This window comes from Coenobita brevimanus, chromosome 17, assembly GCF_032717465.1.
Source record: "Coenobita brevimanus isolate Jiangsu-jjx chromosome 17, ASM3271746v2, whole genome shotgun sequence".
In the NCBI taxonomy this organism is placed as follows: Eukaryota; Metazoa; Arthropoda; class Malacostraca; order Decapoda; family Coenobitidae; genus Coenobita; species Coenobita brevimanus.
The window spans coordinates 19,317,956-19,341,037 of NC_136970.1; the positions used below are offsets into that span (position 1 = coordinate 19,317,956).

The window sequence follows — 23,082 nt, forward strand, 5'->3', positions numbered from 1 at the left end:
GGCCATAATTATGAACCGATTTTGACGACCGAGGCGTAAAATCAATCCTCTCCTCTCCACCTGACTGTGTCGTCGTCAGTGCGGTCAACACGCTCCCAGCAACCTCAAAGTCACAATGACCAAAACCGTCTTTACAGTATTTCCAAGAGCAATGGCATGACACTGGTACCGGTATTACTGGAAAGGACGTTCAGTGTGCAGTAATTTATGCCCTCAGTACAGTGCTGCTACAACTTACTAGAAAGTGAATAAATAAATTAATAAATAAATACCCCCTCCTCCCCCCGAGTCGCTACCTCATTACATGGTGAAGGCAGGCAGGGAGGTAGGAAAACCAGTAGTTGGGTCGGCAGATGAACAGGCAGACAGGCAGGCAGGTCAGGTCATTGGCAAGTAGGAAGAAAGCAAAACACACAGGGAAACGGAGACAGGCAGGGAGATAGGTAGGTAGGCAGGTATGTAAGTGTAAGGAGGGAGGAAATGAGGTAACCAGGTAGGGAAGTACGGTAGGTGGGAAGTGGGAATGCAAGTTCATAGGGAGATTGGTAAGTAGGGAATCTTTCACATGCTAAAGGAATAGTTTGCAGCTTCATACCTCCCGATGAATGAATCACAGTCTAACAGTGGATGCAGAATCAAGGATCACCGCATCAAAAAGAATCCGCTGTACACGGCAAATATCATATCTGACTTCGTTTTCGGGACCCGAGCTCGACAACAAGCAGCTAGCATAAAAATACGTCATCGGATTAAATGAGTTAAGATCAGACTCTTCTTGTTAATACGCTGCTTACTGCCACTACCTAACCTACTTCTTCAGTTTTCCTTTCCCTACTTTTACGTCCATGTTTAACTCGATTCTCCCAACGTTAAAGCAGTTCTCACAAAAAAAAAAAAAAATCCCTAATTACCTCAGGCCATATTATCCAAAGCGAAAAAGGAAAACGCGGTAGAAAATGAGAAAATGGCCGGATTACCACGAGCTCAAAGCAAAACAGGAAATTCCCTCATTGTTTTTCCTGAATTCCGAGGCGCAGGGACGAGAGATACGCTTTTGGCATTTTGCTTAAAAGTTTATCAAGATGTACTGAACATGTATTTGCATTTTAGTCCTGCCGTCCCTGAGGATTTACTTAGCTTATGTGATGACACCTTTCAGTTCAACGGTTATGCTTTCTTCGCTCTAACTTGGCCTAAAATCTGACTGTTGAATTGTAGCAATAGATTAACACCAGAATATGAATGCTAGTCATGAAACGTAAAATATGCTGCAAAAAGACGATAATCTGGGCCAAGTTAAGCTGAAACAAATATAGCAGGTTCCCGAGGAACTCCCTCAAAACTATTTTTTTTTTTTTAATCTTGCTACCCAGGTGATTTCATTTATATCTCTTAGTGGAGGCTTTGGTGCAGGAGACGGATGCCTTCACGTGGTGACACTTTACAATTGGGCTGTTACACTGCTCGGTTATACAAACATCTCTCAACTCCCTCCCTATACCCCGAAAGCAGGATGGTGGACTGCAGGAAAATGGCCACATCAGCCTGCAGTCCACCGGGTTCACTCTGCACAGGAGCCTGGGGCCACTACAATAAGTGAAAGGGTTAAAAACTCTGGCTCCCTTATATTCGCTGTTAAAAATTCGATGACGTTTTTATAATTCCTGTAATTCCGTTATTCCCACACAGTTTTGGTTGGCTTACATGACTACCGCTAATTATTTACATTACGCTTTTTTATGAAAATAAATTACAATAGCTGTACAATTGCTGTACTCTCGCCTTTAAATTAACCCATTTAGCCTGATGATATCTTTCAATTTAATTACTACAATCTCCAGGCGATTTTATTCCAATTAACGATCAGCTCCAGTAGTGAAGGAGTTAATAAAGGATACAATACATCGAAATCCTCAAATCCGAAAAGTCTGTCCAAAGCTGATTTTCCTGGTGCGTCAGTACCACGAATTAGTGTAAATACGTCACCGCTAAGACTTGTATTTTACCCTTGCTAACCACACATTTATATTCAGCACAGGGAAAACGTTTCTTCTGAATTATAACATTCTCAGGCTACATATAGTATATTAATTTTTTATTCAGCTTAGGAATCACCCTAGTTGTCTGTCTTGCTTTTGATGTTAGATACAACTTTCTCTCTCTCTCTCTCTCTCTCTCTCTCTCTCTCTCTGCCATAACTCAGGCTCCTCGGTGTGTAATTTTGCAAGGAAATGTATAATAAATTGTGTGGATCAATGAGGGAGTGAGTGCTGTTGGTGGTTGTTTATCAATAGCCTGATGGCCTTTGATGGACACTTCCCCCACCCCAATGTTTATTCTCTCATATCCTTCCCTTTACCGTCTTCCATTCCCCTTGCCCTCCTTCCCCCCCGCCTCTATGTTTTCCCCGCCTCCCCTCCCTCTCTATGTTTTCCCCTCCTCCCATTCACCTATAAATTTTCACGTCCTTCCCTCTCCCAGTGTTTTCCCCTTTACCCATTCCCCTATGCATTTTCCCCTCCTCCCCTCCCCATACAAGATTCCCTTCCATGCCTCAGTCTCAACGTTCTCCCCTCCTTTCCCTTACGTTCTTACGTCCTCCTTTCCCCCCCTTTCGTATCTACATTTTCTCCTCCCAATTTCTTTCATGTTTCCCCTTCCCTTCATTTATCTTTACATTTCTCTCCTACCCTTCCCACCTACGTTTTCCCCGCCTCTTCTTCTCCTTACGTTCTTCTGTCCCCTCTCACTTGCAGTCCGATGACGCACTTTATTCTTGCTATGTCCAGTTGATTTTGATAACTTTGGAGAAACCATCTGCAGTGACGAAGGTATATATATTCTCCATAAATCCCCACAAACTTATTTTTCGACCTAAGCTGAATGAAGTCGTCTGAATACATAAATAAGAAACGGTGCCAAGACAGAGCAAACCCGTCCCCGGCAGTCATTTTGATGCTGACGTATAAATACAACAGGATATTTAGTCAAAGATGTCACTTATCAAATTTGGAGTAAATCAAGTAAAAATTGACAATTTTATGCCCATCTGAAATTTTAGGTCCGACCCACCTGACACTGACCCCCCTACCGCTAACTGAGGGGTGACCCAACTGATGTAATGAGGCATGTAACAGGATGTGAATTTGAAAGATGCGCCTTTTATGTCGATATGACGAATTTGAAAGAAGTTATGGCGAAAAAAACTTTTTTTTTTTTTTTTTTTTTTTTTTTACCTACAGCCTGGGCCTTTGCCCAATTTGGCTCCAAATTTAATAAGATGATCAGAAGGTCACAGTCCATCATCCCTGTAATTTTGGTCAAAATCGCACCAGTGTTTTTTGCTTAATGTTGTCATCAGGGGGAGAGAGAGAGAGAGAGAGAGAGAGAGAGAGAGAGAGACAAACAAACAGACAGACAAACTGAGTCAAAACAATACCCGTCCTCTAGCCCCTCCGTGGCGGGGACGGGTAAATAGAAAATTATTGCAACAGCAAGGGCAGAATACATACAGGCTACATCAATAACAAAAGCCTAGTACATCAATACGTCAGTAGCAAGGATAAAATACGCAAATATGTCAATAGTAAAAACAAAATACGTAAATATGCCATCCGAACTAACGCGTTAAATGGGTATTAGAATGAGGGTAGACCAGATACAGGGCATGGATGAACCAGGATGATGAAATAGTAAAAGAGTAGCCAACGGTGGTGTAGAGACTTACCGCAGATACAAGGCACAGACGGTGGGACAAAAGATATTGTTGGTAGACACTGGTTTAGCGTAGGCTTAAGGGCACGTACAAGGCACAAACAGCAGAAGATAATGATGGTTGACTGACATATGGTGTAGACTTTGGTTATATGATTGCTATGGACTGACTGGTGTGTAAGCGTCCACCCCACAAACTCAGTGTCAGTAAGTGATGATCGAGACCACACCAAAGTTTACCCGTACCTCAATAATGACGCCAGTGCCAAACCCTACGAGCCACCCTTACCTTTCTCTCCAATCCCCTTCCATCCCTCACAAAATTCCTTCCTCCCCCCATATTCTAACATCATCACCTCCCTTTCTGTACCTTATTTCCCCTCCCCTCCCTTTTACGTTCTCTCTCCCCTTCCCTACATGTTCTTCCCTCACTCCCTGCACGCCATCCCCTTCCTCCCCATTTACATTCTCTCACACTATCCCTTCCCTCCATACATATTTCCTTCTCCTCACCTCACTGCCTCCCCCTTCCCTCAGCGCTCTCTCAAGCTACTACATCCCTCCTGAAATTTCTCCACTCTCTGCCCCTCCCACACTTTCACCCCCTACGTACAATATCCCCTCCCCTCCTGTTTCCTTTCCATACTCTTAAACTATACGTCCTACAGTCTCCTTTCCCTCTTTTCCCTTCTCTAGCCTCGCAGTCACCCCTCTCCCCACCTCCCCAACTTTCACTCATCATTCCCTCCTTTCACCTTACCTTAACCACAGCCCCTCCCTCCCTCCCTCCATACTCCCCCCTTTGTATTTCTTTCCTCCTCTCTTCCCCCCCCCTCCCCTTTCCCCTCTCTCCCATATTTTTTCCTTCATCCTTCTACTCCTATACCGCCCCCTCCCTTCCCTACCCCCCAAATAATTCCTTCCCCTTTCCTTCTCCCCATCCCCACAATGCCCCTCTCCCCTATTCCAACACGACACCTTCCCCCCTACCCCCCATCTCTCTCTCTCTCTCTCTCTCTCTCTCTCTCTCTCTCTCTCACATCATCAGTTCTCGTCTCGTGATTCACTTGTGTCCCTCTCCCTCCTTTCATTTATTAAGCTGTCTTTAATACTGAATCTTTCTTAATTCTGCATTCCTTATTTATCTTCCTATCCCATTATTCCCCCTTCTCTTTTTTCTTCTCTCTTCCCCTTTTCTGAAATGTACCCTGTCTCTCTCTCTCTCTCTCTCTCATTCAAAGCCATTTCCCTCCCCATCTTGCCTTATATATTCAGTTCTTACATCCTCTCCTGATTCCCTTTTCCCTGCCCTCTCCCTTCATTTAATAAGCTACCTTTAATTTCCGTACCCTCCCTCTTGTCCTCTGATGTCTGTATTTATCCTCATATTTCATTCGTCCCCTCTTTCCCTCTCTTCCCGTCTTTCTATATAGTCTACATTCATTTTTTATCCTCTTTCTCGGTCTGATTCCCATATAACATACCGCATTTCTCATATCTTTTCTGCCTCTCAATCCGTTCGTCTGTCGGTCTGTAAAACGACATGTAAATCCATCCCTTCATCAACTTTTTCTACTCCAATACGTGCCACTATGGTGTAGAAAGTGTACCTCAAAAGTGACATGGTATTGCTATTGTTCTCTCTCTCTCTCTCTCTCTCTCTCTCTCTCTCTCTCTCTCTCTCTCTCTCTCTCTCTCTCACTTTTTCCCTTTCCCCTTCCTGCTGCACTCACCTCTCATTAAGTTTTTCATCATCAACAGCCTCCCTATCAGAAGACTCTGTCTGTATGTCTGTCTCTCTGTAAATCTGTCTATCTCCCAGCTTATTAAATTTCCTAGAAAGAGGTGAAGAGAGTAAGACAGGGTGGCAGTGAAGTTATTAAGGGAGTGAAAGATAAAAATGGTAGATTACTAGTGGAGAAGGGAGAAAAAGTGAGCAGATGGAGAGAACACTTTAAGGAATTGTTGAACATAGAGGATGGAAGTAATGCGAGTATAAGTGGCTGGGGAATGGTTGGGAGAAGGAAGTGAGAAGACAGGAAGAAACCAGCAGGATAGAAGTTGTCGAAGCAATGAAGAAAGTCAAACTGGGGAAAGCCCCAGGAATTGATGGAGTGTGTGGTGAAATGCTGGAGCATTGGAGAGAGATAGTAGTAGAATGGATGTGGAAGATGTGCAGATTGGCCTGGGAGGAAGGTAGAGTCCCGAAGGATTGGAAGTCAGGTATAATTATTCCCTTGTACAAAAGAAAAGGGGGAAAAAAGTGTGTGGTAATCATAGGGGCATTTGTCTTCTTAGTGTAATGGGAAAAGTGTATGGAAGAATACTTATTGACAGAGAAAGGGAAATAAAGAGGAATTAGTTGGAGAAGAACAGGGAGGCTTTAGGAAGGGAAGAGGTTGCGTTGATCAGATATTCATTTTTAGATCTTTTGTGGAAAAGTTTCTAGAGAAGGGAAAGAAGTTGTATTGGGCCATCATGAATTTGGAAAAAGCATATGACAGGGTGGATAGACAAGGATTGTGGAAAGTATTAAGAATATATGGAACAGTGAAGAGTATGTATGAAGATGCTAAGGCTGCAGTGCATGTGGATGGTGAACTGAGTGAATTTTTCTCTTTGAAGGTTGGGTTGACACAGGGATGTGTCATGTCTCCATGGTTGTTCAATCTGTATATGGATGGGGTAATAAAAGAGATATAAGGTAGGGCAGTGGACGTTGGAGTAGCCCTAGTGAGAGAGGGTGGTGTTTGGAAACTCCCTGTACTGTTGTTTCCAGATGATACTGTGTTGTTAAGTGAAGACGAAGGGGAGCTGCAAGGCTTGGTGGATGAGTTTGGGAGAGTGTGTATGAAACGGAATCTAAAGGTGAATGTAGGGAAGAGTAAAGTGATGGTCTTTGAGAGAGGTGAGGTTAGTGAATGTACAGTGCGGCTGGACGGTGAGGAAATGGAAAATGTGAGTACGTTTAAGTACTTGGGGAGTGTGATGAGTAAGGATGGAAGTTTGGAGGGTGAAGTGCTTGAAAGGGTACAACAAGGAAGAAAGGTTGCTGGTTCCTTGAAAGTAGTGATAAGAAACAGGGAAGTGAGCATGGATGTGAAAAAGTTACTACATGACAGTATTGTGATACCAACTCTAACGTATGGAAGTGAAGCATGGGCGTTGTTGGAAGGACACAAGTCAAGAGTGAGAGCAGTGGAAATGAGTTATTTAAGGGGAACCTGTGGAGTCACATAGAGAGACAGGCTGACAAATGAGGATATAAAGAAGCGTTGTGGTGTGGATGTGGATGTGATAGGAAACGTTAGGAGGAACACACTGAGGTGGTTTGGCAATGTGGAGAGGATGGAGGTGAGAGACTGACGAGGAGAGTGTGAGTGAGGTGGAAGGGGGGAGAGAGAGGGGGAGGCCGAGGATGAGATGGAGGAGTGGAGTTGAGAGGTATATGAGAGAGGGGTGTGTGAGTTGGGAGCAGGGCAGTGAAATGGCGGGGGACAGGGCAACGTGGAGGCGATTTGTTTGTGGCCACCCCGTACGGGATTAAGGAATCTGGCAATAGATCGATAGTGAAGCAATTTAATGTTGGTGATGGAAATTATATGGACGAGGGAAAGAATTTGATGTTGGTGATGGAAATTACATGGATGGCTGAAACAATTTGATGTTGGTGATGGAAATTACATGGATGGCTGAAACAATTTAATGTTGGTGATGGAAACTGTGTGGATGAGTGAAACAATTTAATGTTGGTGATGGAAATTACGTGGATGGCTGAAACAATTTAATGTTGGTGATGGAAATTGTGTGGATGAGTGAAACAATTTGATGTTGGTGATGGAAATTACATGGATGGCTGAAACAATTTAATGATGGTGAAGGAAATTACATGGATGGCTGAAAAAAATTACTCAGTAGGCCAGACTATTTATTCTTTAGGTTTTGCTGAATGTGACAAAGAAAGTGATTGTGAAATACTTTAACTCATGAATGATCTCTTTCTCTCCCTCTCTCTCTCTCTCTCTCTCTGCATTCTTTTGTATTATAAAACAGCCAGTGTTTTGAACATAAAAATAACACACACACACACACACACACAATCAGAGAGAGAGAGAGAGAGAGAGAGAGAGAGAGAATAAAGCAATATATCCCAGCTCTGTAATATGGCGTGAGACCAGCCTAATTTCAGTCTGTTATAAATGTACTCTACATTCAGGCAAAAATCCATTTTTATTGTCCCCTCCTATGATGGAACTGAGACCCTCCTGCATACATGGTGCCCACAAAATAAATAACTGGGAATTATTTCTGTATCATGGATGAAGACAGCACGATTTTTAGTACTCCATCATGGATTCAAAAACTGGAGCACTATACTTCACATGCTGGCTTTTAATGTTTCTGAACTACCAGTGGCACCAGATATTGGTATATACATCATGCCACGGATACTGTAGGAAGCTACAATGTTACTCAGAAAAATCATACTCCCCTGAAGTACAGACAGACAAAATACTGCACCGTAATACATCAATGGAACTTATTTTAACGTGGCTTACATTTTGAAAAACTTTGGTTTGAGAATGCAAAATTTTCATTCCTATTTGAAGTGGGTAGATTTTTTTTTTTTTTTTTGGGGGGGGGGGATAAGGGGTGAGAGGGTTGATGGATGGGAGGAACATGATTTTTCTGTGACTGAACTGGCCTAACCATTGTTTTGAATACTCAAAAGTTTATAAAGTCTCCGAAGTGCGGTCGTTCTTACATGAATTCACCTGACGTTTGCCACACCAAAATACCACAGTGGGTCACTGCCCTCTCAAGTCAGGTTCAATGTGTGTGTGTTGATGTTTTGCTGTGAAGTGTGAGTCAGCTTAAATTATCTAGGTGACTGACAGGGTTTTGTGCGGTTATATTTATGCCGCAGACTCAGGGATATCAGGTTCCTTAATTAGGTATAGTACAACTTTACTGTGTGAGTGGTTGTTTATATGTTGTGGTATGTCAGTAATTAGTACACACACACACACACACACTCAAATACACACACACACACACTCAAATACACACACAAACACACACACACAAACACACACAAACACACACACGAACACACCCACCCACCCACCCACACTCACACACACACACACACACACACACACACACACACACACACACACACACACACACACATAGCTGTTAAGAATAAAAGTTTAGTATTTCTCGGGAAAGCTCAACTAATAATCACTTTCAGCACAAAGTAAACGAGATGTATTTATGATATATTAACAATAAACCGGTCGCTGTAACCGTATTACTAATAGATCTCTCTCTCTCTCTCTCTCTCTCTCTCTCTCTCTCTCTCTCTCTCTCTCTCTCACACACACACACACACACACACACAAACGCTGCATGCCCACTATGCCCCCAAACAAAGTGGCCATTTGAGGTCAAACCGCAATCATATTTTTCTAATCAATTTTGTTAGTAAAATAAAGAAGTATAAAAGAAAGGCTGTGTAAGAGACATAGCACATTTCTCGTGGAAAACTGATATCACCACCAACATTGTCTTTTGGTGCTGATTGTCATTATAATTTTATTAATTAATTTATTTTTTTTTGATGGGTTAGAGAGGGGAGTAGGCGGGATGTGGAGGGAGAGATTAAACCTTACGTCATCCTCCCTTCCCTTTCTCTTTATTCCTTCCCTCTTCCTCTCAGAGAGAGAGAGAGAGAGAGAGAGAGAGAGAGAGAGTATGGAGGGGGGATGCGTGTGTTTTCTCTAACACTGTTATTATCACAGACGCATGGGTGATCACTAAACTCATTTTCCTACTATACTCGGTTCCACGGAGTCTGACGCACTGATTTTGCCAGCCAAGGACAGGTGGATTTGGTAACACTGCGCGATGCACTCGGGCTGTGATTGGTCAATTTCTGTTGTGTTTGAACGTGCTCCAAATTGACTTTGTATTACAACCAAGGCCCTCATGTATTTGTAAGAGACCGGATTATATAGACACAGATTAAAGCAATTATATGTTTAATGATAACTATGTGCCGTTTAAATTACTAGAGATAAACCTGAACGACAGTGATAACAAAAGCTAAGTAAAGTCGCGACTGGATGCATACGGACAACAGACAGCGCCTGATTTTTTAAAATAAATTTCCTTGTTTCACACTGCACGCGGTTTTATTATAGCAGCAGAGTTCAACTATTATTTTCTCATGGGGTCTGCTTTTATCTTACTTTCCTTTCTTCAACCATTAACAAAAATTCTGTTCATTCTATAATGATGTAATCCATTACCTTCCTGGCTCTCTGTCGAGGGGACAGAGAAACATGCTTGAGGAGAGGGTGCATGGTGACCAGGGATAGGGTGTCCGTCTGACTATATGTATGTCTCTTATGATACGAAAATGTTTTGGAAAATCAAACACCAAATTTATTCATGTAAGAAATAATTTTACTGAGTCTGACTGGGAATACAAACAAATGCAGATTTTTAAAGCTACTGTTACCTACGAACAGGAGCGCTGTAGCTTGGTGGTAGGGTGTCGGGCTCGTAATCGTGAGGTTGCGAGTTCGCGCCCCGCCCGGTGGCTGCTGTGCTGGAAGGGGTAGCGCTCTTCTGTAACCTTAGCAGGGCTATATGATCTGATGAGGTCTAGCTCGGGGATTAATCCCTTAGATTGGGCTGTTACCTATGAAGGTAATGAAAGTGTGTATGTACACTACATATATTGAGAATAGCATGTATTGACCCCAGTGTGTGTGTGTGTGTGTGTGTGCTCACGCAAATCATAATTATTAGAAGATAAGCTAAGCGTATTTAGGGTCAGGTTATATATTAGCAGATGAGGTAATGAAGGGCATGGTGTAGACTGTACTTTGACACTGTGTAGTGGTAGGAAAAACACTGAAGCCTTCACAGGACCTCGGAACCACCTTGCTATGAACATCTGAATTCCCGCCAGTCACTGTCTTTTGTCTGTATGCATCCAGTCGCGACTTTACTTAGCTTTCGTTATCACTGTCGTTCAGGTTTATCTCTAGTAATTTAAACGGCACATATTTATCATTAAACACATAATTGCTATCTGTGTCTGTATAATCCGGTCTCTTACAAATACATGAGGGCCTTGGTTGTAATTCAAAGTCAATTTGGAGCACGTTCAAACACAACGGAAATCGACCCGAGTGCATCGCGCAGTGTTACCAAATCCACCTGTTCTCGGCTGGCAAAATCAGTGCGTCAGACTCCGTGGAACCGAGGTTTTTTTTTTTTTTTTTTTTTTTTTTTTTTTTTTTTTTATAGCATGGGACTGGGGACATTGTTAAGAGAAGAGGAGAGGAGAGGAGAGGAGGAGGTGGAGGGTACTGGGGTAATTATGTGCAAGGGAGTACAAAAGAAGGAAAGACAAGACAAGGAGATAACTGGGAATGTAAGGGAAAAATTGTTGAATAATCTAATTCTCTGTCATTTTGTCCCAACTGGTGTGCCACTGCATCAGACTATTGCATCCGCCTCTTGGTAATTCCAGCCTATACTTACCACATGACCCTCAGCCCAACTGGCGCCTTCACACATCCGCCTCTTGGTAATTCCAACTTACACTTACCACATGACCCTCAGCCCAACTGGCGCCTTCACACATCCGCCTCTTGGTAATTCCAACTTACACTTACCACATGACCCTCTTTTACACATCCGCCTCTTGGTAATTCCAACTTACACTTACCACATGACCCTCAGCCCAACTGGCGCCTTTACACATCCGCCTCTTGGTAATTCCAACATACACTTACCACATGACCCTCAGCCCAACTGGCGCCTTTACACATCCGCCTCTTGGTAATTCCAATTTACACTTACCACATGACCCTCAGCCCAACTGGCGCCTTTACACATCCGCCTCTTGGTAATTCCAACATACACTTACCACATGACCCTCAGCCCAACTGGCGCCTTTACACATCCGCCTCTTGGTAATTCCAATTTACACTTACCACATGACCCTCGGCCCAACTGGCGCTTTTACACCACTGCAACATTACCACTTTTATCTTTTGACTTTTATTTCCATTCCCCACTGAACCATTGATTATTTTCCTTGCCTTGGTTTTTTTTTTTCCATAATCATCTATTAAAAGTTTATTGTACGTATATGCTTTTCTTTACTGTTTGGCACAACATTAGCTACCTTTATATCTATTTTTTATTGTTTTTATTAAGACTTTTGCACGCCATTTCTGCAAATTCTCTATAACTGGTTATAATCTCGTGCGTTCTCGGATGTTTTTGCTTGGCATCACCGCATACACTTAAACTCTCTCTCTCTCTCTCTCTCTCTCTCTCTCTCTCTCTCTCTCTCTCTCTTTCCTGAAGGGATGCGAGAAAGTAAAGGAAAAAGTTAGGTAAAGAAATAATTCGAAAAGAACGATATGAGAAGAGAACGAAGGTAGGAGAGGGGGAAGTTGGGAATGGTGGAAGAAGGGAGAGTGGAAAGGAGGGAGGGGTGGAAGGAAAGAGAGGGGGGAAGGAGTGAGAGATGGTAGGAGGGAGAAGGAGAAGGAGGGAAAGAGGGAAGGAAGGATAAGAGGAAGGAGGGAGAGATGGAAGGAGGTGAAGGAAAAGAGACGACTCAAGAGGGAGGAAAGCGTGAGGGGAGAAGAAAAAACAAAACAAGGAAAGAGGTGAGATGTAGGAAGGGGGAGAGAGGGATGGTGAGTAAGGATGAGAGGTGAGGGAAAGAGGAAAAAAATGAGGAGAGAAAGAAGGAGGGAAATAAGGAGAGGAGGGAGGAGGGAAGTGAGGAGAGGAGGATGGAGAGAAGCGAGGAGATGAAACAAGAGGGAAAAGGAGAGGAAGGAGGAGGCAAGTGAGGAGAGGAAGAAGGAGGGAAGCAATGAGAGAAGGGAGGAGGAAAAATGAAGATGACTGGAATGAGGAAGAAGGAAGGAGTGAATAATGTCAAAGATGAAGGAAAGAAGTAACAAGAAAAGTAAGAGATCTAAGATTAAAGCAAGTGATATGGGAAGGGACAATGGGCGAAGCAGGAAAAAGCAGGACAAGAACAGAATTATAGGAAGAAGAGGAGACAAGAGTGTAAAGACAAAAACGAACAGGAAATAAACGAACCTGGAACCGCAAAGAAACCAATAAAAGAAAAATATATATTTAAAAAATTCCTATAATGACAAGCCTTGATACACAGCAAAGAGAGAATAACAACGAAGACGGAGGATAAAAAGAACACAGAAACAGAATAGCCAAATACTTTTAAAATGTCCTACAAAAGATGTATAAATATTGCCAAAGTTGAGGTTAATGAGCTTAAAATTATTAATGTAGGTAAATATATATATATATATATATATATATATATATATATATATATATATATATATATATATATATATATATATATATAAAAAAAAAAGTTACACGGTTCTACCCTTTACATAAACAAAAGTGGAAATGACCGAAAGTGCAGATGAAAGAAAATGAGAAGAATGTGCCAGTGTAATAATGTTGGATCAATTATTGTTGCGAGCGAGCGAGAGAGAGAGAGAGAGAGAGGAGGGGATTTGAAAGCCAGGTACACATCGGACAGTCATATATGGGTGGGGAAGGGCCAGGTGCGGAGGGGGGGACTGGAAGGGTAAGGCAATTTAGGGCAGAGTGTGTTAAGGGGTTAACGCTAACTTCAACCTCACTGAATTGGTTGGTCACTTGCCAAGTTAAAGGGGACACTCTCTCTCTTTTGTTGTTCATAATAAACTCAAGGTGATAAACCGTGAAGCCAAGAGATCATCATTAAACCAACTATGGAAAAATTATCATGAATCTCTCTGCGCCAAGTAAAACTTACAGTAGTTTATTAGCAGTTCCCTTTTTGCAAATGAGATTTGTGTCTACAGGAAGAACAAAACAAAATACAAGGTTTTGCACTTCTCATTCCAAGACCTTCCTGCAAAAATTTTTCTTACGTACTGGTCGTAATATTTATAAGTGACTCCACCTTCAGATCTCTAATACCGCCACCATCGTTCATCCATACCCACACCGCCATACCTACCCCCATTGACCTGTCAACCACCCATCACCCACCTCTCATCAGAATGAGAACATACAGGATAATATCTTTATTTCTGTCCACCTGTATCCACCCACCACTCCACCTACCCCCACTCAATAATCCACTTACCCTACCCACCAAATCACCTTCCCCCACTGACCAAGCCACCAAACCTCATTCATTAACTCATCTTTCCCCCACCCACCAACCCACCAAACCTCACTCATTAACCCACCTTTCCCCCACCCACCAACCCACCTATCCCCACTTACAAACCCACCTACCCCCACTTACCAACCCATCTACCCCGACTCATCAACACACCTAAGCTCACTCACCACCCCACTAATGCACCCCATCCAATCCCACTCACCTGCCCACCAAACGATCACCCACCCGCCACCCAGCTTAATGATAACATACAGCGTAATCACGCCAGCTGAGTGTATTGGTTTAATAACATATGGTGTAATCACAAGTCAGCTGAACATACCGTGTAATCACAAATCAGCAGAGTGTGTTGGTTTCTCGTCACCACAGAATAGAATTTAGGTCCATTTTACTCCAGGGAACCCTGGTTCCTTGCTTCCTGGTGTTAAAACTGCAGCAGAAGGGTTGGGGGAGTTGGTGGGCAGGAGGGTCAACAGGCAAATAGACAGACAGATACAAAGTGGCCGGATGATACAGGTAAGTAGGTAGACTGAAAACTAGTAGGATCGTTGAGAGAGAGAGGGAGAGAGAGAGAGAGAGAGAGAGAGAGAGAGAGAGAGAGAGAGAGAGTATGTATGTATGTATGAAAATAAACATTTCTTCCTGTCCAAAAGAATGAAGAAACCATCAACCAAAAAATATTTATAAACAACTAAACCAAACATTAAAATCAGTGAAGTAATTCGTCTTATTCAAAATATCCCTAAATTCCTTACAACACCACCAACGAATAACCATAACTCCATAAGTTAAATTGTACACCTGTCCACGTTTCCAGTTCTAATGTAAGGTATGATCCATTAGCTGTGAATGTTAAGGGAATTGCCGATGTGCAAGGCTATACTTCATAAAACTTAAATTCCTATTTTGCACTGCCCGCATTTCTTCCATTTTATTTATTTTTTCCCATCAACACAATTTTGTATACTTCCTTCCCCCCCCCCTCTCTAGGTGTTATTGCCTCACCCCTCAACCTCCATCCACAATAACTTTCCCTGGAATTTCACAACTTCAATTTGGGAGTTCATTTTGTTTTTATTGTCGTTCCTTTGTGTTATTCAGTCATCCTCTCTATTCATTTTGCTTGTGTCCAGTCTTTATGTTCTCATTTCTCTCACTATTGTCCGCATTAATTCTCTCTCTCTCTCTCTCTCTCTCTCTCTCTCTGCAGACTCAGTTTATATCAACTGTTTAAGTCCAACAGATATACCCTTCCGTAATCAGCAAGTTTCATTAAAAGTCAAATATTTTTTGTACTCTTACTAAGATTAAAAAAAAAATAATAATAATTCTCTTCTCCAGCGAAGAAAAAAAAAATGTATTCGAGTGTTGGATAAATTTCACGCCAGATACTGATGATTTTTTCTTCACTTTTTCCCCCTTCCTTTGGATACACTGTTGTTGGCCTGGTATTCCCGGCATGGTATCGGGTATTCCTGGCCTGGTATATCCGGCATGGTACCGGGTATTTCTGGCCTGGTACTTCCGGCATGGTACCGGATATTCCTGGCTGGTATTTCCGGCATGGTACCGGATATTCCTGGCTGGTATTTCCGGCATGGTACCGGATATTCCTGGTCTCGCCTGACCTGAGATTCAAGACATACCACGACAGGACTCCATTACAGCTGATTACAACCAACTGTAAGTTAAAAAAAAAAAAAACAAGATTTTTGTGTGCTGAAAGGGTCAAAGACTTTTTCTAATCCTTTCCCACACCTAAAGGTACCTCCTAACCACAGCAAAGTCATATTTCAGCTGCAGAAGTAATTTAGAGTCGTTATTCTAGTACTGGGAGTTAATATACAAGCACTTCGTAACTAACACTGGCTTTGGATGAAAAAAAAAAAAAAAAAAAAAGGACATGGTAAAATTCAGCACTTTTCTTTTCTCGTCTTTCCTGTATAATTTCCATTAAACTCTAGTCAGTATTCTGTGCCAGTCACTTTTATAAGCGTCTCCCACACTCACCAACACCCAGATTACCAAAGTCAAAGTACAGTACTCAGATATTTGCAGGTGATTTTGTAAAGAACCGAACTGAAACTTAACAAATTAATCACTGGTCTCGTCGGGATTCGATCCTGGGCCCTCGCGCTTAATACGCGCGCACGTTACCACTGAGCCAAAGAGAGGATCTCCACTTTACCTCTCGGCAACGCAGGCTTTTATACACCCCATTACAATTTTAGGAAGATATGGAAAGTTAAGGCTGGTATAGAAAAGGAAAGAGGCGTACAGGGAGGGGGAGGGTGTAGGAGAAAGAAGGAAGATGGAGGGAGAGGGACGGTATAGGAGGAAGAAGAGATAAGTATGGTGTAAAGTTAGCAAAGAAAAATTATTATGGATTGACTTGATTACCTAATGGATAAAAAAAAACTCAAAAACAAACATGGATATCAAACGAACGGGGACGGATAACGTTATATTTGACAGATTCCATACATACCAATTTTCACTTACCTGAACATTTCATAATATAAAACACCATATGCATTTTATTTCTTTCTGTTTCTGTGTTGTGTTAGTCATATAAACTCAATACATCCCCCCCCCCACACACACACACTTCCTTTATGCAACAGGTCAGCTCTGGAACTGTCTCCCTCTGTCTGTATTTCCTACATCCTATGATCTCCAGTCTTTCAAACGCAGTGTGTCCAGGCATCTCGAAATAAACGGATCTTTAGAAATTGGAAGAGAGGAGGGCAAGCACAGAAAAAAGAATGATAAAGGCTAAGGAAGAAGTAGGCATCATCATCATCCACTCACTTGCTGTAGTGCTGCATACTTCTTCCTTAGACTTTATCATTCTTTTTCTTTGCCTGCCCTCCTCTCTTCCTATTTCTCCCAACTTTCCTCTCACTTCTTATTGCTTTTCTTTCCGTTACAGGAGACTTTACATTGAGTGACAAGTCAAATGGTTTCCTGTAAGCCAAGAAACCATTTACAACACTGGGTGGTAACCATATAACCAAACCATACGTGCTCCCTACGTGTCAACAAGTGGGTTGGTGGAGGCTTAGTGCCCCTCCCTGTAAAACAAATAACTCAGAGTCAAATGGCCACCCCTTACGGGATTATGGCGTCTGGCAATACATAGATAGATAGAGAGATAGATAGATAGAATTTGGATCTCTTTCGTATTGTTTTTTTTTTCTTGAAAAGAACGGTTTGCGGGCTCCTTGCATAAAACACACACACACACACACACACACACACACACACACACACACACACACACACACACACACACACACACACACACACACACACACACCGCTCGCAGGCTCAATGGTAACGATCTCGCCTACCATCTGTTGAGACGGGGGCTCGATCCTTGTTCGGGATGCGAAAAGTTTCGCTAACGAAACGGGCCCCTTTGAGCATGGAGATGAGTGTGTGCATGTGTGAAAGGTCACGGCCTAGCCCTTAGATCGGATTATATGAGCTCTCAGTTCTTCCTTGAGAATAAAAGCTGACGATCACGACCATCAAGTGATCCTGACCTACCCGGTGAATTACACACACACACACACACAAATAAAAAGACAGATATTTGCATGTCACCACACCTGCATGATGACATACGTACACACTACAGAGAGAGAGAGAGAGAGAGAGAATTTGCGAGACTATTTAATAGTCTTTCGATCAAAAAGCGTTTGCAAATACCATTATCTTTGTTTCGATACGTTACTGAGCCGACAACGACCAGCTTTGACCAAATAATCGAATAAATGATTTTCACTTAATTTCGTTCAAGAATGTTCCCATTTTCGAAAATATTACTCCCTCGCGTCACACGCGATGGCCAAAAATTTTTGTTCGTAATTTTTTTGTTTCTCTTTGGACTTACCCCGGCCTAATGCAAAAAGAATTAGGTCGGTATCTATTATGATTTTCGTGAAGGAAACGAAAAAAACGTACACAAAGATATATACACAGCCTGAATTTATTATTTAGATTAAAAGAGAGGGAATAGGAATGATGTCAATGAATCCTGGTCCAGGGAGTCATTATGGCGGAAATGAGTGGCTAATGGGGCTGTTAAGAAGTCAAATAGGGACTATTAAGATGTACATTCGTGGAAGTGGGTAGTTAAAGAGGGACGCATAATTCAGGTGAGCAAGGTGAAAACAAGTTATGGTGTTAATCTTCCTACATCCTACTTCACCTATTAACACTCTTATTAATCTGTGTATCATGCCTACTACATATATCATTGGGTGATGATGATAATGATGGTTTCTTGCCAGATTCTACTGTATTTCTCTTCCACACTATATTCCCAATTGGCATGTTGTGCTCATTAATACACTGTTATTTGATCATTAGTATAGATTCTTGGATTCCTTTCAAAGATAAACAAACACACAAACACACAAATAAATTACCCCACACACTCGCGCACATTCAAATATCCATTAACCACAAATGATGGCTTAAATTCAATGCATATTATCTTTATGCACCTTAGTAATTATTCCATATATTAAAAAAAAAAAATTATCCTCACAGCCAACGAACAGAAAAAACAAAACTAATCTAATTTAGAGTATGATTTTTATCTCACCTCCCTCACTCAATCATCAGGTTTTATCTTCTTTCCCTTATTATTCCTTGTCCCTTAAATTCACACAAATATGCCCTTCCGAAATCATCTTCATCTTGGGCCTAGTAATATTCCATAATATACATCTCCTTCGTAGAACTTCCAAGTCATGAGATTATCCTTAAATCTATTGTGGAAATATTTGACTAATTAATTGTAAGACAAGAAGCATAAGAGGACGGAAACAAGACAAGATGACAGAGGAAGGAACGGGCAGGAAGAGGAGGAAGAAGGAAAGAGAATAAAGGAACGGAAATAATTTAAAAAAAAAAAAAAAAAAAACAGTTAAAGGAAAGAGGGTGGGAAAAGAGTAAAAATCGTAGGAATAAATAACATGGAAAGAAAGAAACTGGGAAGGGAAAAGGAAGAAAGAGTGAAGAGAAGGAGAACTTTTTTTTTTTTTTTTTTTTACAGAAGAGGTTAATGGTGATGAGGTGCGTGGTAAATGAGGGAGGGAGGGAAGGTAGGAAGGAGGAAGAAAAATGGGTTAAGCATGGGAAGGAGAGAGGAAGGGAAAATTAGAGAGGTGAAGAACACAAAGCAAATGAGAGAGACTTAAGGGAGAGAGGGAAGGTTCTAATGGGAGATGAAAGAATGGAGGGAAGCGAATAGCCTAAAAGGGACTAAAAGAATGAAGATTAGCTGAGGAAATGTGATGGGAAAGAATCGGATGAAAGGAGAGAGAGAGAGAGAGTGAGAGAGAGAGAGAGAGTAGTCTTCCTTTTGCATGTTCGTGTGTTCCCGCTTTGATTTCCATATTACCATATTATAATAATATCGGGTTATCATGACAATAATAATAATAATATTAGTAACACGTGATTCCAGGCACAATAAACCTCGTTCGACAGCAGTTATTTTATTGCTGTTAAATACTGTCTCATTTCTTCCATATAGTGTCAGTGCACAATTAATCCATTTACGCCCAACGTCCTCAAAATAGGACGGAACTGGGCATTTTCAAAAGTTAATAAAGGAGGGAACCCCGAGGTTGGGACCTATGAGATTCGCGACTATGAGCCGATAGGCGGAGGGCAGTACACTTAGTACCCTTCCAGGAAAATCCCTCACAGAGGAACCCTGGGAGTTAATGGGTTATAGTCTAAAGTGATGGCACAAATGTTATCAAGTTATGCCTTCTGAGAATCCGTGATCTTGCGTTTGACCTTTCAAGGTCACTCAAGGTCAAAGGTCATGATGCCAAATGAAAGCCCATATGGGACTTCCTATATCTTGAGTATAGTAAATATCTGTATCTTCAGAGGTTTTCGAGTTATAACCCCCTGAATATCCATGACCTTGAGTTTGACCTTTGAAGGTCACTTACAGTCAAAAGTCAAGCTACCATTTAAAAACCCCTAAGGGATTTCCTTTATGTTGGTAATAATAAATATCTCTTTAGCTTCAACCAGTTTCGAGTTATAGGCCCCGGAATATCCGTGACCTTGAGTTTGACCTTTCAAGGTCATTCAAGGTCAGAAGTAATGGTGTCAAATGAAAGACCGTATCACGAGTTCCTGTATTTTCCACTAGTAAATATCTTTTTCTTCAACCGTTTTCAAGTTATAGCCCTCTGAAAAACCGTAACCTTGATTTTGACCTTTCATGGTCACTCGATTACCTCCAAAATTTAATCGATTTCTTTGGAAACCAGTGTCCACATATCCTGAAAGTTTCATGTAATTTCATTCAGCCGTTTTTCCGTAATGTTGCTAACAAAGAAATAAAAACATGCAAACAAACAAATAAACAAACTCGACCAAACACAATACCTCGCGGACTCCGTCCGGGTGAGGTAATAATAATAACCCTTCCATCCACCATTGTTACTGTTTTTCCTCCTTTTTACATTCTCTCTTTCCTCCCTCTATCTTTTTTCCTGTCCATCCCTCCCTCCATTCTTATGTAGGAATGAGACACTTTAACAAGACAGGGTTATAGCTTATCACCACCACTACTCTATTACCAACACAAACAACAACACCAGCCATATTGTGGCGCACACCACAATATATACTGGTACAGTATACTGTATGTATTTATGTACCAGCGTCACCCCCCCCCCCTCTCTCTCTCTCTCTTCTTAAAATCGTCTCTCGTCTCTCCTCCTCTCTCTTTTCCGTGTATATAATGACATTCAGTACATTCGTATATCAATTGTATCAACTTCGTCCATAATAAAGCACATTTTCTTATCAAGCATCAGTGAACAAGTAGATCCAATACAAAAGGAAAGCTAACAGAGCTAAGAAATGTTAAACTTTTTGACAACATTTGGGGCAACTCTGTTAACCATAAAACACTGATCAAACACAGCAAGATACTGTAGCAGGCTGACCGCTTTAACGAAAACGGTAATACAAATACGGAATATAAAGTACATTTTTGACAAACCAGCAAAAACATTCACACACAATAATAACAACACTACTGATCTGGTGCCAAAAATGTAGTAGACAAAAAATGAGCAAGTATAAAGGCCATCAAAACTCAAGTCATTTCATCTGCACCACTGTAACACAACCAACCTCGCTACATTATTGTCTATTTACTTGCAAAGTATAAACAAAAAGAAGTTCCTTTATTGTGTTTGTGCAAGGAGAGCTTATATACAAAATAATAATAATAATGTAATATTTATATTATCAGCATCCTATCATTAATCAAAACATCTAAACCACTACCCATCATTTTCACCAGCATATCAGTATCACTGCTCTCCATGCTATCATCACCACCATCACAATTACCATCACTCATTACTACCACTCCCAAAGCCTCCCATTGTCCTCTCCACCGCCGTCACTACATTTATCAACGCACCACCACCACTACACCACCAACACCTCGCGTTTCCCTCTCTACCACCACGACCATCACCACCATCACCACCACCCTCTTCTCTTCACCACTATCACCAGCATTAGTAAAGCATTACAATATTAACCAGAACAACATAAGAACCTGATAGAAACACCATCAACGTGGAGCAGTTGTTGTATCCAGTACGGGCTTCAGTATTTGAGTTAATGACTTCCAGTCTGTTCCACACCACAGTACAATTATTTATTTATACACTAACACTCTACCGTCCATTCTAGTTACTACAACATAATACATCAGTGTTGGTGACATATGCAAGTGTATGGTACACTATGTAAGATGACTACTGGGACTTGGGAATGGGCTCTGAAGCCTGTACCATAAAATCGGACACACACACACACACACACACACACACACACACACACATATATATATATATATATATATATATATATATATATATATATATATATATATATATATATATATATATATATATATTGTTACGGAACAGAGAAAGATAATGTACACTTTAAGTGAGAATACTAAAAATCACTACTGTCCCGTAAAGTTCCAGGTTCAAAACAAAATAGTTAGGTAAAATTACAAGTTAAAGTTTAATGCTCAAACTAACAACAAAACATTCAGAACTCATAAGGATAATGTAATGGCAAATAAACAGGTTAAATATATGGTTAACTGCAATAGCCTCTATTAACACGAAATTAGCAAGAGTAAATTTATCTAAGTCAGCCCTGATAAAATGAGATACCAGATAATACTCAGTGAATGCCAGATAAATTATTACAGATACAAACTATTATCAAAAATGACTGACATAAAACCCAACATCAATCAAAAACCTCACTAGGCCTAAGAATTAACCTTATGCTACACAGTACAAGAACAAAATGCAATAACACGTATACTCAAATCACACAGCTGCTAGATGGTTGGAGACTTCCTGAGAAATTCACAATAATAATAACTGTACAGGGGAGGACAGAGATGTGAACAAAATGAGGAGCAGATCTAAGTGGCAATGATGCAGAGACTGAGCTCATTATATAGGGGCCAGCAGAGCTTGATACAACTTGTAAGAAGGACGCGCAAATGAAGCCATGGGGACAAAGAGCTGAAAATCCCGCACTGAACTCCACAAATGACGACTTACTCTACTATAACGGTAGAAGGGGGGGACTGAGGCAGAACACGCTCGTGATCAAACATGCAGCATACTGTGCGTTAAAATTACACAAAGCATGATGAAATCATAGGCTATGTAACACCTCCCCACAAAGAAAAAAGAAATTTACAAAGGAAATTTCTTATTACTCTAAAACAATCTGTACATGGCATTACAGAACATGCAAAAGTCTTTTCTAATGTTACAAAACATGAGATCTCCCTAGCACGTTCAGTCATAGGTACTTGCCAGTATCCCTTTAACAAATCAAACTTACTTATGTACCTAGCCTTTCCGATCTTGTCCATGCAATCTTCCACACGAGGGAGAGGGTAAGTGTCTGTTTTGGTTATCTGATTAACACGTCTGTAGTCAATGCAAAGCCGCTGTGACCCACCTGGCTTAGGGACCAGAGTGACAGGAGAACTCCACTCGCTCTGAAAG

At 41.3% G+C, this 23,082-nt stretch overlaps 1 pseudogene; it reads right to left on the reverse strand.

Annotated features, from left to right (window-relative positions):
* LOC145391126 (uncharacterized) overlaps positions 1 to 15,571 on the reverse strand; it is a 159,932-nt pseudogene extending 144,361 nt beyond the window's left edge.
* Between the last annotated feature and the right edge of the window lie 7,511 nt (positions 15,572 to 23,082).